The sequence below is a fragment of the Odocoileus virginianus genome, chromosome 12 (genome assembly GCF_023699985.2).
Source record: "Odocoileus virginianus isolate 20LAN1187 ecotype Illinois chromosome 12, Ovbor_1.2, whole genome shotgun sequence".
Taxonomy (NCBI): domain Eukaryota; kingdom Metazoa; phylum Chordata; class Mammalia; order Artiodactyla; family Cervidae; genus Odocoileus; species Odocoileus virginianus.
Window position 1 is genome coordinate 2,484,789 of NC_069685.1, and position 15,807 is coordinate 2,500,595.

General features: G+C 38.7%; 1 protein-coding gene across 5 annotated transcripts in view; it reads right to left on the reverse strand.

Annotated features, from left to right (window-relative positions):
- The window catches only part of RBM46 (RNA binding motif protein 46), a 50,363-nt gene that overhangs the window by 13,484 nt on the left and 21,072 nt on the right, over positions 1–15,807 (reverse strand). The window lies entirely within an intron of this gene.

A 15,807-nucleotide genomic window follows, 5' to 3' on the forward strand; every position in this document is an offset into this window, starting at 1 on the left:
ACTTTTTGGTGCATCTCCATATTTAAGTATGAACAAGTAAAACATGTTTGATCCACATAAAACTATAGACTTTTAAATACTGATCTTACACATAAATCAGCAGAAAAATTCACCATATTTTCTGATTTTTATGTAATAAATTACGTATTTAGTCAACTCTTCCCAGTGAGAACTAAATACCCAGACATTTATTAAAAGAAAAGCTAACTATCTGAAAGCACTGAGAATGGTCAAGACTGAAGAACTGTGGGACTGTGATTTTAGAAAAGAAAAAACTCAAAGTGGTATACACATCTTCCAGAGGTGTCTTTTGCCTACAAAGCCTGGCAGGTTCTAAAGAGGGATCTGAAAGACAAAGGAAGATGGCAAGATAAAGACAAGTTTCTGAGGATAAGAGGACAAAAACTGGAATTGAGGAGCACATCTAAAACCCTGAATAAAACTGAACTAGAAGTAGACCAATTTTAACTTAATTTAGATGACTAAATTAAAATTTCCTCAATACCTGACAAGATTAAGACAATCTGGGGTTGCCAGTCCTATGGTCACCTTTTTAAAAAAAGCATATTACCTTTCAGATCACCACCACGTTTTTCATATATAACACCTGGCATTCAATTGAAAAGAACCAATCATATAAAAAGATAAAATAATGTGACCTAAAATCACAAGAAACAGAAGTCAACAGTAACAGAGCTATAGGAAATGTAGACAAACTTTTCAGAAATAGACATCAAAATAATTATGACTGCTATCCTCAAGGAAATAAAAAACAAGACTGAAAATTTTGGAAGAAAAATATAAATCACAACAAAAAATCAAATGAAATTTCAGAACTTAGAAACTCAAATAATTACTTTATCATGTTAGACACAGATGAAAAAGGAATTCATGAGCCAAAAGACAAGCCTGGAGAAAATATATAGGAAATTAGTATACAAAAGAATGAAAAAATATAGAAAGAACACAGTAGATAAATGGGATACAGTAAAATGGTCCAACAATTCATAACTGAAGTACCATATAGAAAAATAGAGAAAATGGGACAAAAGCAGTATAAGAAAACAGAATAACTTAAAACTTTCTAAAACAAGTGAAAAACACTGATCCAGATTACAAGTGGTGAAAATTCCAATTAAGACAAAAACTGAGAAAATTACACCTAAATCTACCGTAGTAATACTTCTGAAAATCACAGGAGAAACAGAAAATATTTAAAGCAGCCAGAGGAGTTTATAATAAAGGAGTAATGGAGGCGGTCACAAGATGGCCAAAGAATAGGACGGGAAGACCACTGTCTTTCCCACAAATTCATCAAAAGATCATTTGAATGCTGAGCAACTTCCACAAAACAACTTCTGAACGCTGGTGGAGGACACCAGGCACTCAGAAAGGCAGCCCATTCTCTTTGAAAGGAGGTAGGACAAAATATAAAAGATAAAAAGAGAGGCAAAAGAGTTAGGGACGGAGACCTGACCTGGAGAGGGAGTCGTGGAGGAGGAGAAGTTTCCAAACAGTAGACCCTCTCACAGGCGGTCTGTGGGGAGTTTTGGAATCTCAGAGGGCAACATAACCCAGAGGGGGTAAAAAAAAAAAAACCCACACACAATAGGTGCCTAACCGCAACTGCCAACGGAGAAGCAGCCCAGACGCTCGCATCCACCACTAGTGAGTGGGGGACTGGACAGGGAGGCCGGGGCAGCATCATCGGTCCTTAGGGTAAGGACCAGGCCTGAATGCCCTGAGGACAATCTGAGGAAGCTAATGCGAGACAGCAACCCAAACTGTGGGGTCTCTAGAGAGGAAAAGTAAAAAGGAGAGAGAACTTTCCCACGGAAGGCTCTAACACGCAGCCTGGCGCGCTCACACAACAAAGGGCTGAGAATACCAAAGGAGGGAGCCAGCTGCATACAGCCCTCCCCACCCCCACCGCTCCCCCTCCAGGGCAGAGAGACAGGCATGCGAGAGCCACAGCCAGAAGGGGGGGCTGCTCCAATCTCGGCCCCAGCGACGGCACCCCCCACCAGCCCGCGAGCAGGCCCCCAGCTGCTCACCACGTCTACCTGGGATCCTGCATGGCTGACACCTGCCAGGAGGTTGCAGCCTGAGATCACTCCCCAGAGGAGACGCACAGCTGAGATGGCGCTCCTGCGGCACAGCAGGGAAACCGAGCGGCTGGGACCAGGGAGGTGATAGGACGCACAGCCCACCTGGGACAGCGCGCTAGCCAAGTACCTGGTCGCCTGACCTGCTCAGACCTGAAGGGCACAAAACGGATGCCCAACTGAGTCTGTGCCCTTGTGGACTTCCCGAGAACCTGAGTGGCTTGGCCCTGGGAAGTGCACGAAAGGCAGGGCCTGCTCTGGATAGTGGCCTGCAGAGCACCTTGCAGCCTGAGCAGTGTAGACCCGGAAAGCACACGCCTCTGTGAGCGGGGCAAACCCACTGTGGGCAACCCCCACACATGCCAGCAGTATCTGCCTGCAGTGTTCCTCCCTCCCCACAACAGAACTGAGCAAGTCAGCCTCAATAAGTGACCACATGTGCCCCCTTGTGTCAGGGCAGAAAAGAGAAGAGACTTGCAAACAGAGAAAGGCAAAATGAACAAATAAGAGAGAACTGCTCTGGAAGTGACAGGTGCAATACACAAAAACACTGACTAAGCATTGGAGGGTACCTATAGACCTTGAGAACAAGTACAAGCTGTAACAAGGAACTATCTAAAACTGAACTGACCCTACACTGCCCACAACAGCTCCAGAGAAATTCCTAGATATATTTTTACTATTATCACTTTTTAATTTCTTTAAAAACATTAGTTCTTTATTACTCCTTTAATTTTCATATAACCTTGCAAAAAAGACCCTATTTTTAAAGCAAATTTCATATTACATTTTTTTTTTCATTTTTGTGATTGATTTTGTTTTGTATTTTTAATATTTTATTTTTGAGAGTCTAACCTCTACTCTAAATTTTTAATCTCTGCTTTTGAGTATTTGTTACCAATTTTGTACCTTTAATAATCTAATCTTCAGTATCCATTTCTACTCAGGGGTGTGATTACTGGCTTGACTGCTCTCTCCCCTTCTGACTCTCCCTTTCCTCTCCCAGGTCACCTCTGTCTCCCTCCCCCTTCTCTTCTCTACATAACTCTGTGACTCTCTGGGTGTTCTGGAATGTGCAGAACACCTAGGGAACTGATTTCTGGCTAGATTGGTCTCTCCCCTTTTGATTCCCCCTCTTCTCCTCCTGGTCACCTCTACCTCCCTCCTCCCTCTTCTCTTCTCCATGTAACTGTGTGTACCTCTCTGGGTGTCCCTCACTGTGGAGAAACTTTTCATCATTAACCTAGATGTTTTATTATCTGTGCTGTATGGATGGAGAAGTCTTGAGGCTACTGTTAAAAATAAGACTGAAAGCCAGAGGCAGGAGGCTTAACTCCAAAACTTGAGAACATCAGAGAACTTCTGATTCCAGGGAACACTAACAGACAGCTCATTCAAAAGCCTCCATACCTACACTGAAACCAAACTCCATCTAAGAGCCAACAAGTTCCAGAGCAAGATATACCAAAGCTAATTCTCCAGCAAAGCAGGAACACAGCCATGAGCACTAAAAGACAGGCTGCCCAAAGCCAGCCAAACCCACTGACACCCCAAAACTCACTACTGGACCACCTCACTGCACTCCAGAGAGAAGAGATCCAGCTCCACCCACAAGAACACAGATGCAAGCTCCCCTAACCAGGAAACCTTGACAAGCCACTCGTCCAAACCCACCCACAAGGAGGAACCTCCACAATACAGAGGAACCAAAAACTTCCAACCTACAGAAAGGGAACCCTAAACACAGCAATCTAAACAAAATGAAAAGGCAGAGAAATATTCAGCAGGTAAGGAACACAATAAATGCCCACCAAACCAAAAAAAAGAGGAGGAGATAGGGAGTCTACTGGAAAAAGAATTCAGAATAATGATAGTAAAGATGATCCAAAATCCTGAAAACAAAATGAAATTACAGATAAATAGATGAGAGACAAGGCTTGAGAAGACACAAGAAATGTTTAACAAGGACCTCGAAGAAATAAAAAAGAGTCAATCAATAATGAATAATGCAATAATTGAGATCAAAAGCACTCTGGAGGGAACCAACAGTAGAATAACTGAGGCAGAAGATAGGATAAGTGAGGTGAAAGACAGAATGGTGGAAATAAATGAAGCAGAGAGGAAAAAAGAAAAAAGAATAAAAAGAAATGAGGACAAACCTCAGAGATCTCTGGGACAATGTTAAACCCATCAACATTTGAATCGTAGGAGTCCCAGAAGAAGAAGGCAAAAATAAAGGGCATGAGAAAATACTCGAGGAGATAATAGCTGAAAACTTCCCTAAAATGGGGAAGGAAATAACCACCCAAAGCCAAGAAACCCAGAGAGTCCCAAATAGTATGAACCCAAGGGAAACACCCTAAGACACATATTAATCAAACTAACAGAGATCAAACACAAAGAGCAAATATTAAAAGCAGCAAGGGAAAAGCAACATATAATACACAAGGGGATTCCCATAAGGATAACAGCTGATCTTTCAACAGAAACTCTTCAGGCCAGAAGGGAATGGCAGGACATACTTAGAGTAATGAAAGAGAATAACCTACAACCTAGATTACTGTACCCAGCAAGGATCTCATTCAGATATGAAGGAGAATTCAAAAGCTTTACAGACAAGCAAAAGCTGAGAGAATTCAGCACCACCAAACCAGCTCTTCAACAAATGCTAAAGGATCTTCTCTATACAGGAAACACAGAAAGGGTGTATAAACGAGAACCCAAAACAAAAAAGCAAATGGCAACGGGACCATACTTATCAATAACTACCTTAAATGTAAATGTGTTGAAGGCCCCAACCAAAAGACAAAGACTGGTTGAATGGATACAAAAACAAGACACCTATATATGCTGTCTACAAGAAACTCACCTCAAAACAAGGGACACATACAGACTGAAAATGAAGGGCTGGAAAAAAACAACTCAAGCAATGGAGACCAAAAGAAAGCAGCAGTAGCAATACTCATATCAGATAAAATAGACTTTAAAATAAAGGCAGTGAAGAGAGACAAAGATGGACACTACATAATGATCAAAGGATCAATCCAGGAAGAAGACATAATTATAAATATATATGCACCCAACATAGGAGCACTGCAATATGTAAGACAAATGCTAACAAATATGAAAGGGGAAATTAACAGTAACACAATAATAGTGGGAGACTTTAATACCCCACTCACAACTATGGATAGATCAATCAAACAGCAAATTAGCAAGGAAACACAAACTTTAAATAGTATAATGGACCAGTCAGACCTAATTGATATCTATAGGACATTTCACCCTAAAACAATGAATTTCACCTTTTTCTCAAGTGCACACAGAACATTCTCTAGGACTGATCACATCCTGGGCCATAAATCTAGCCTTAGTAAACTCAAAAATACTGAAAACATTTCAAGCATCTTTTCTGACCACAATGTGGTTAAGATTAGATGTCAACTACAGGGAAAAAACCATTGAAAATACAAACACACGGAGGATAAATAACATGCTTCTGAGTAACCAACTAATCATGGAAGAAATCAAAAAGGAATTCAACATATGCATAGAAACAAATGAAAACACGACAACCCCAAAACCTATTGGATTCAGTGAAAGCAGTGCTAAGAAGGTTCATAGCATTACAAGCTTGCCTCAAGAAACAAGAGAAAAGTCAATTAAATAACTTAACTTTACACCTAAAACAACTATAAAAAGATGAATGAAGAATCCCAGGGTTAGTAGAAGGAAAGAAATCACAAAAATTAGGGCAGAAATAAATGAAAAAGAAACAAAAGAGGCTACAGCAAAAATCAACAAAACTAAAAGCTGGTTTGTTGTGAAAATAAAATAGACAAACCATTAGCCAGACTTATCAAGAAAAAAAGGGAGACTCAAATTAACAAAACTACAGATGAAAATGGAGAAACCACAAGACAACACAGACATACAAAGGACCATAAGAGACTACTATCAGTAACTATATGCCAATAAAATAGATGACTTGGAAGAAACAGACAAATTCTTAGAGAAGTATAAACCAAAAATTGAACCAGGAAGAAGCTAAAAATCTTAACAGACCCATCACAAGCATGGAAATAGAAACTGTAATCAAAAATCTTCCAACAAACAAAAGCCCAGGACCAGATGGCTTCACTGGTGAATTCTACCAAAAATTTAGAGAAGAGCTAACACCTATCCTACTCAAACTCTTCCAGAAAATTGCAGAGGAAGGTAAACTCCCAAAGTCATTCTCTAAGGCTACCATCACATTAATGCCAAAACCAGACAAAGACACCACAAAAAAAGAAAACTACAGGCCAATATCACTGATGAACATAGATGCAAAAATCCTCACCATAATGCTAGCAAACCGAGTCCAACAACATATTAAAAAGATCACACATCATGACCAAGTGGGCTTTATCCCAGGGATTCAAGGATTATTCAATATTCACAAGTCAATCAATGTAATGCTGTTAAGTTGCCTCAGTCGTGTCCGACTTTGTGCGACCCCAGAGATGGCAGCCCACCAAGCTCCCCCATCCCTGGCATTCTCCAGGCAAGAACACTGGAGTGGGTTGCCATTTCCTTCTCCAAGTCAATGTAATACACATTAAAAAATTGAAGGATAAAAACCATATGATTATTTCAATAGATGCAAAGAAAGCCTTTGACAAAATTTAACACCCATTTATGATTAAAAAAAAAAAACCTCCAGAAAGCAGGAATAGAAAGAACATACCTCAACATAATAAAAGCCATATATGTTTATTACACAGCAAACATTATCCACAATGGTGAAAAATCAAAAGCATTTCCCCTAAAGTCAGGAACAAGACAAGTAGTCACCACTACTATTCAACACAGTTTTGGAAGTTTTAGCCACAGCAATCAGAGAAGAAAAAGAAATAAAAGGAATCCAGATTGGAAAAGAAGTAAAACTATCACTCTTTGCAGATGACATGATCCTCTACATAGAAAACCCTAGAGACAACACCAAAAAATTACTAGAGCTAATCAATGAATATGGGAAAGTTGAAGGATAGAAAACTAATACACAGAAATCCATTGCATTCCTATACACTAACAATGAGAAAACTGAAAAAGAAATTAAGGAAACCATCCCATTCACCATTGTGACGAAAAGAAGAAAATAATTAGGAATACATCTACCTAAAGAAACAAAAAATGTATATATAGAAAACTATAAAACACTGATGAAAGAAATCAATGACATAGATAGATAAAGAAATATACCATGTTCATGGATCAGAAGAATCAATATAGTGAAAATGAGTATACTACCCAAAGTAATCTATAGATTCAATGCAATCTCTATGAAGCTACCAACAGCACTTTTCACAGAACTAGAACAAATAATTTCATAATTTGAATGGAAATACAAAAAACCTTAAATAGCCAAAGCAATCTTTAGAGAGAAGAATGGAACTGGAGGAATCAACCTTCCTGATTTCTGACTATACTACAAAGCTACAGTCATCAAGGCAGTATGGTACTGGCACAAAAACAGATATATAGATCAATGGAACAAAATAGAAAGCCCAGAGATAAATCCACACACCTATGGACACCTTATCTTTGACAACGGAGGCAAAAATATACAATGGAGAAAAGACAATCTCTTTAACAAGTGGTGCTGGGAAAACTGGTTAACTACGTGTAAAAGAATGAAACTGGAACATTTTCTAACACCATACATAAAAATAAACTCAAATGGATTAAAAATCTAAATTTAAGATCAGAAACTATAAAACTCCTAGTGGAAAACACAGACATAACACACTCTGACATAAATCACAGCAAGATCCTCTATGACCCTCCTCCTAGAGTAATGGAAATAAAAGCAAAAATAAACAAATGGGACCTAAGTGAACTTAAAAGCTTTTGCACAACTAAGGAAACTATAAGCAAGGCGAAAAGGCAGCCTTCAGAGCAGGAGAAAATAACAAGTGAAGCAACTGACAAAGAATTAATCTCAAAAATATACAAACAGCTCATGCAGCTCAATACCAGAAAAATAAATGACCTAATCAAAAAATGGGCCAAAGAACTAAACAGACATTTCTCCAAAGACGACATACAGATGGCTAGCAAATACATGAAAAGATGCTCAACATATGAGGTACTATCTCACATCAGAATGGCTGCTATCAAAAAGTCTACACACAATAAATGCTGGAGAGGGTGTGGAGAAAAGGGAACCCTCTTACACTGTTGGTGGGAACACAAACTAGTACAGCCACTATGGAGAACAGTGTGGAGATTCCTTAAAAAACTGAAAACAGAACTGCCATATGACCCAGCAATCCCACTGCTGGGCATAAACACCGAGGAAACGAGAACTGAGAGAGACACGTGCACCCCAATGTTCATCGCAGCACTGTTTATCATAGCCAGGACATGGAAGCAACCTAGATGTCCATCGGCAGACGAATAGATAAGAAAACTGTGGTACATATACACAGCGGAATATTACTCAGCTTTTAAAAAAGAACACATTTGAATCAGTTCTCCTGAGGTAGATGAAACTGGAGCCTATTCATTATAAACAGTGAAGTAAGTCAGAAAGAAAAACACCAATACAGTATATTATTGCATTTATATGCAATTTAGAAAGATGGTAATGATGACCCTGTATGCGGGAGAGCAAAAGAGACACAGATGTAAAGAACAGACTCTGGACTCTGTGGGAGAAGGCAAGGGTGGGATGATGTGAGAGAACAGCACTGAAACATGTATATTACCACATGTGAAATGGAGGACCAGTCCAAGTTCAATGCATGCAACAGGGCTCTCAAAGCCGGTGTTCTGGGACAACCCAGGGGGATGGGAGGGGGTGGGGAGGGAGGTGGGAGGAGGGGTTGGGGACAGGGGGACATATGTATAACCATTGCTGATTCATGGCAATGTATGGCAAAAACCACCACAATATTGTAAAGTAATTAGCCTCCAATTAAAATAAATAAATTAATAAAAACAAGAGTAATAAGCAAATTTCAGCTGACTTCTCAACAGAAACAACAGAAGCCTGAAGACTGAATGGAATTAATAACCTCAAGGAATTAACGGAAAGTAACAGTTGGTATAGTAAAAATACCCTTTCAAAAGGCAGATGCATTAAAGACATAGTCAGGCAAACAAACGGACATAACCTGTCACTGGCATATTCATACCAAAGAAAACACAAATGAATATTCTTTGAGCAGAATAAAGAAGGGGTCATTAATCATAGTTGATGCTTGGCAACAGCAGAAAATAAAGAGGAAAGGAAATGATATATAAACAGTACAAATCTATGTTAACTAAAAACTACTATAATTAAGTATTTGGGGGTTAAAACAGTCCTAAGACATGCAGAAATATCAAGACACTACAAAAAATTGGAAGAGAACATTTAATAAGTTAGAGTGTATTAAGGCCCTTGCATTGTCTGAAATGGAATAAAAGCACTAATTAATGTCACATTTCAGTAACTTAAGAATACATGTTGGGGGCTCCCCTGGTAGTTCAATGGTTAAGACTCTGAACTTCTATCACAGGGACTGTGAGTTCAATCCCAGGTCAGGGAACGAAGACCCTGCAAGCCAGGCGGTGCAACCCCCCAAAAAGCATCCATACTGGAGGCTGCAAGGTTAAAACTAGTGTAATAAAGGCTCTAGGACTAACACAGCTAAAAGAGGAAGACAGAAAAAAACAACTAAACAATTCATTAAAGGAAAGCAAGAAAGGAGAAAGGGGGTGAGTACACAAGGACTCAGAACAAGGAATCTAAGGCAAAGGGCAAGAGAAGAAACTTAATTCTTAACATTCGTGCAAGTATATTAAATGCAAGCTGATCAAACACTTAAAACACAGAGTTTCAACAAAACCAAGTATCAGCAACACAAAAAACACTAACGCTACACTGGGGTCATCTTAAACCTAAAATGCAGGGAAAGTAAAAGCTTAAAAACAGAATAAAATACATGTGTGAAACCCTAATCAAAAGAAAGCCTGGTAACCTATGTTAATATCAAAAGTATTCTTTAGGGCAGGAAAGAATGATAGGAGTCAAGATTGCCAAGAGAAATATCAATAACCTCAGATATACAGATGATACCACTCTCATGTCACAAAATGAAGAACTAAAGAGCCTCCTGATGAGGGTGAAAGAGGAGAGTGAAAAAGCTGGCGTAAAAGTCAACTTCAAAAAACTAAGATCATGGCATCCAGTCCCATCATTCCATGGCAAATAGATGGGGGAAAAGTAGAAACAGCAGCAGAATTTATTTTCTTAACTTCAAAATCACTGCAGATGGTGACTGCAGCCACAAAATTAAAAGACGCTTGCCCCTTGGAAGAAAAGCTATGACAAACCTAAACAGTGTATTAAAAAGCAGAGACATCACTTTTCATCCATATAGTTAAAGCTATGGTTTTTCCAGTAGTCATGTACAGACATGAGAGTTAGACCATCAAGAAGGCTGAAATTGATGCTTCTTTATTGTGGTGCCAGGGAAGACTCCTGAGAGTCCTTTGGACTGCAAGGAGATTGAACAAGTCCATCCTAAAGGAGATCAACCCTGACTACTCATTAGAAGGACTGATGCTGAAGGTAAAGCTCCAATACCTGATGAGAAGAGCCGACTCATTGGAAAATACCCTGATGCTGGGAAAGATAAGGGCAGGAGGAGAACGGGGCAAAAGAGGATGAGACGATTGGATGGCATCGCCAACTCAATGGACCTGAGTTTGAGCAAACTCTAGGAGATAGTGAAGGACAGGGAAGTCTGGTGTGCTGCAGTCTATGGGGTTGTGGAGTCAGACACAGTTTAGCCACTGAACAAAACAACAACAATGCATAATAGAGACAGAATGACACATAATAAAAGAATGTAGGCCTCACCAGAAAACCAGCAATTCTAGATTTCTACGCACCTAGTAACACACAACCTAACACTAAGTAAAGCCAGACCCGACAGCACCGACAGGAGGAAAAGCCAAGGCTGCAGCCGCAACGGGCAGTTTCCGCAGCCCCTCGCAGTAACAGAGTGCGCACCCACACACGGAAGATACAGGGCTTCACACGAGGTTAGTAGGCCCAGTCTAACTCATGGAGTTCCATCGTGTGCCCAAAAACGGTATGTGAAGTTCTAATCCCTAGCGCCTCGGAATGTGACCTCAACTGGAAACAGGTTAATTGCAAATGTAACTAGTTAAGACGAGGTCACACTGGAGTAGGATGTGCTCAGTTGGTCAACAGTGTCCAAGTCTTGCTGACCCCATGGACTGTAGTCCGCCAGGTTCCTCTGTCCATGCAATCCTCCAGGCAAGAACACTGCAGTGCCTTGCCCTTTTCCCCCTCCCGGGGACCTTCCCAGCCCAGGGACCAAACCCGCATCCCCTGTCTCCTGCCCTGCAGGCAGGTCCTTTGCTGCCAGGCCATCAGGGAAGCCCACAGCAGGGACTCAATCTAGAGAGCTGGACACCCCGACAGAAACAGAGAGGCACAGAGAAGATGCCTCATGAAGCCACAGAAAGACGCAGGGAGAAGACACCCTCACTCAGCAGAGGCAGAGGCTGCAGTCATGCCTAGAAGCCAACGAACCAAAGGGCTGCTGGCAAATACCTGACGCTAACAGGTGCAAGGAAACTCTCCCCTACCAACTTTAGAGGGAACCAACACCTTGATTTTTTATTTCTAGACTCCAAAACTATGGAAAAATAAATTTCTGTTGCTCAAGTCAAACAGAATGCTATACTTTGCCACACCAACCCTAGCAAACTAAATACACTGCAATTAACAACTGGAAATACATTCTTTTTAATCAGACATGAATTATTTAGTCTAATTAATCATTAAAAAAACAAAAGACAAAGTACGGAAATGATCCATAATATACTTTTTGACCATAGCAAAATAAAAAGCAAAAAAGTAACTATAGAAATCTTCATATGTTTAAAATTTATACTCATGTGAAATACTTCAAAATGAAGTATTTTCAAATAAATAAAGATAAAAATCAACAACATCAAGACATATGTGACACAGCTATAACCACACTTAAAAGGGCAATTTGTAGCCTTGACATGTATACAGTGTAATAAAACAAAGGCTGAAAACTCTAAGATGAGTTCTTAAATGATATTCCACATATTCAAAAATATACATATAACGCAAACCAAACTCCTCCATAGAACATTAAAAGAGAAAAAATTTAGTAAATGTTTTTATGAGAAAAAGTATAGGCCAATCCCATTAATGAACACAGATATAAAAATCCTAAAGAAAATATAAAAATGAAACTTAGCAATACATTAAAAAGGATAATGTATATCATGATCCAACTGGGTTTATTTCAGAAATGCAAGACTGGTGTCACATTCAAATACCAATCAATGCAGTTAACATTAAAAGAATAATAGATAAAATTATATAATTATCCATAAAGATGCAGAAAAACCTCATCACCCATTTGTGATAAAACCTCTGAGCAAACTGAACAGAAGGGCTGTGATGAAGAGCTTCTACAAGAACCATAGTGAACACCACAGCTCAACCGAGAAACACTGAAAGGGTTTAAGAATGCCTTCTATGCTTATTTGTATTCAAGGCTGGATAAGTGGTTCCAGCCAGTGCAATAAAGCAAGAGAAAAACAGAAAAGTGAAAGGACAGAAAAGGAGGAAAAAAATCCCACTTTTTGGTGGTGATATGACTGTGTAAGCAGGAAATTTTTAAATAATATAGAGTCAAACCATTATACTCAAATAAATAGTATCAATACATAATATGTAAATTGTATTTATACAAACAGAAACAATTAGAGATAGAAATAAAAGGCAGCATTTACAATGGCAGTGAAAAACTATTAAGACTCAGGAATAAATCTAATAAAAGCTGTAGGAGATATTTACACAAACATTTATAAACTATTGAGTGTTTACAGAAATTAAAGAAAGTCTAAATAAATGTATAGATCTATAAGTTTCATGGATCAGAAAGCCCAATAGTATAAAAATGTCATTTCATCACAAATGGAGCTACAGATTCCAACTAAATCCCTAGTAGGATATTTTTTGGTGAAAATTTACAATTGATTCTAAAATTTATATGGAACTATAAAGGCTAAGATGAGTCAAGGTAATTGTGAAGAAACGAAGAAAGTATGGGAAAATAATTCTCTACTAAATATCAAGATTTTCATAATTAAGATGCTGTAATAAAATCGATCAATGGAAGAAAATACAGAATCTAGAATAAGACTTATACCAATATATATGTAAATGTATACATACATATACATACAATACATACTTCACAACCTCACTAAATTTGAAAGATAAAAGTTTCTAAAGGATAATACAGGAGAATATTTTATCACCTTGAGGTAAGCAAAGATTTCTTAAACAGGGCACAAACAGTACTAACTTTTAAAGACTGATAAAGTAACCACACTAAAATTAAGAACTTCTGTCCTTTTCAAAGTATATCATGTAGAGAGTAGAAAGGTAAGCCACTAGTGGAAGAAGGTATTTGTAAAGTATATATCCAACAAAGGGCTTGTACCTTAAAAAAAAAAAAAAAACCAATATAAGAAAGAGACAAAAGATTTAAAAGGAGACATTTCATCAAAGGGATTATCTTAATGCCCTATAATCTTATTAAAAGATGCTCACTATCCATTACTCAACAGTGATACAGAAGTTATAATCCCAATGAGACAGCATATATATCTAGCCAGAATATTCAATATCAAGAGACACAATAATATTCAAAGTGGTGGCAGGGATATGGAACAACTGAAACCCATGTACTGCTAGTAAAGTATAAATTGATACAGTCACTTTGGAAAACTGTTTGGCCTTATCTGCCCAAGTTTTAAAGGCTCCCCAGGCGGCACTAGTGGTAGGGAACCTGCCTGCCAAGGCAGCAGACCTAAGAGACTCAGGTTCAGTCCCTGCGTGCAGAAGGTCTCCTGGAGGAGGGCATGGCAGCCCACTCCAGCGTTCTTGCCTGGAGAATTCCATGGACAGAGGAGCCTGGCAGGCTACAGTCTATAGCATCACACAGAACAGGATATGCCTGAAGTGACTTAGCACATATGCACTCAAGCTTTAAAAATAGTACCTACCACTTTTATGCCTGTGTATTCAACAGAAACACATTCAAATGTACACCAGAAAAACCCACCATGTACAAGAATATTCATAGCATCATTATTCAAACAGATCAAATATGAAGCACTCAAATTTCTAACAGAAATAGCAAACTGTATGATTTTGATGGAATCCTTACACAGATGACAGTACATATGATAATGCAGGCCAATTTCATAAACATAATGTCAAAATAAGCCAGACAAAAATATACAAAATTCTGCACAAATTTCTAAAACAGAAGTAGTTAGATTAGTTTCCTTTGGGAACAGAGATATCTGAGTAGGAGTACAGAGGACCATTCTAGGGTATTGATTTTCAGTCTTCCCCTGGTGATTACAGCTTCCTTGGTGGCACTAGTGGTAAAAAAACCTGCTGGCCAGCAGAAGACTTAAGAGACACAAGTTGAGCCCCTGGAGGAGAAAATGGCAACACACTTCAGTACTCTTGCCTGGAAAATCCCACGGACAGAGAAGCCTGGGAGGCTATAGCCCATGGCGCTGCAGAGTCAGACACGACTGAAACCGTTGAGCACACAGCAGTGGTCACACTGAGGTGCTCCCTCTGTGGTAATTCTCAAAGCTTTCAGTCAAGGACTGGGCATACTTCTCACTTTGCATGCAAAGTGGTAAGTTAAAAAAAGAATTAGAGGAAGTTTAGAGTACACTTATCAAATTGTCAGGCAATACAATTGAACAGACTGATGTTTTCTAATGATTGCACTCTGATACACTTCTTAACTGGAAGTTATAAGTACATTTATAGTAGAAATCATTAACAGTGGTATGTAAGACTGTATTTGCTAAAGGCAATGCAGAAAGATAAAACATTTAGCCAAATAAATGACTCTCTCAAAATATGAATTATTGTAAATAAATTTTGTAACTCACATGTCACTTGTGGTATGGAAAGGCCCATATATAACTAATGACCTTTAACCAAATATTCCAAACTTAAGGGCAAGAAAATCCAAGTTGTTATTAGTACTTTGGCGATTTAGAGATTCTAACAACCTGGGGAAACTAGAGTTTTTTTTACTCTCCAGAGGCAAGTACACTCTTCTTAGAGGTAATGCACCATCAGGTCTTGGACAGAGTATGTATCACTCCATGACAGAGCATGACTTGCTCTAGTAGAGATACTATATCTGAAATTAACTAGTAAGATCAGGTACTACATTTAATCCTCACCAAAAGGCTTGGAAGCAACTGACATTGAGTAATTTTAAAGTGGTTAAAAGCACAAATGATCACTTCAATAAATTCATCACAGTAAAATCATTTTTCCAAAACAGCTTCCATCCCCATTCACTAGTCCATTCATTTTACAGCATCAGCAATTACTGTCTACTAAATATTAAGTAGGAAGCAGAAATAAAGGCATAATAGAGCAGCTTCTACAGATTTTCACTATTCTAAACCCTCCAAAATAAGTAAGCTTTAGAGGAGAGAAAAAAATCAATACTGAAGTTCCTTTTAAAGCCACATTAAAAATATATTTAGGGGATACCATGCAGCAAAATTTTGAGTTGATCCTGATATCTAAGAATGCACATAT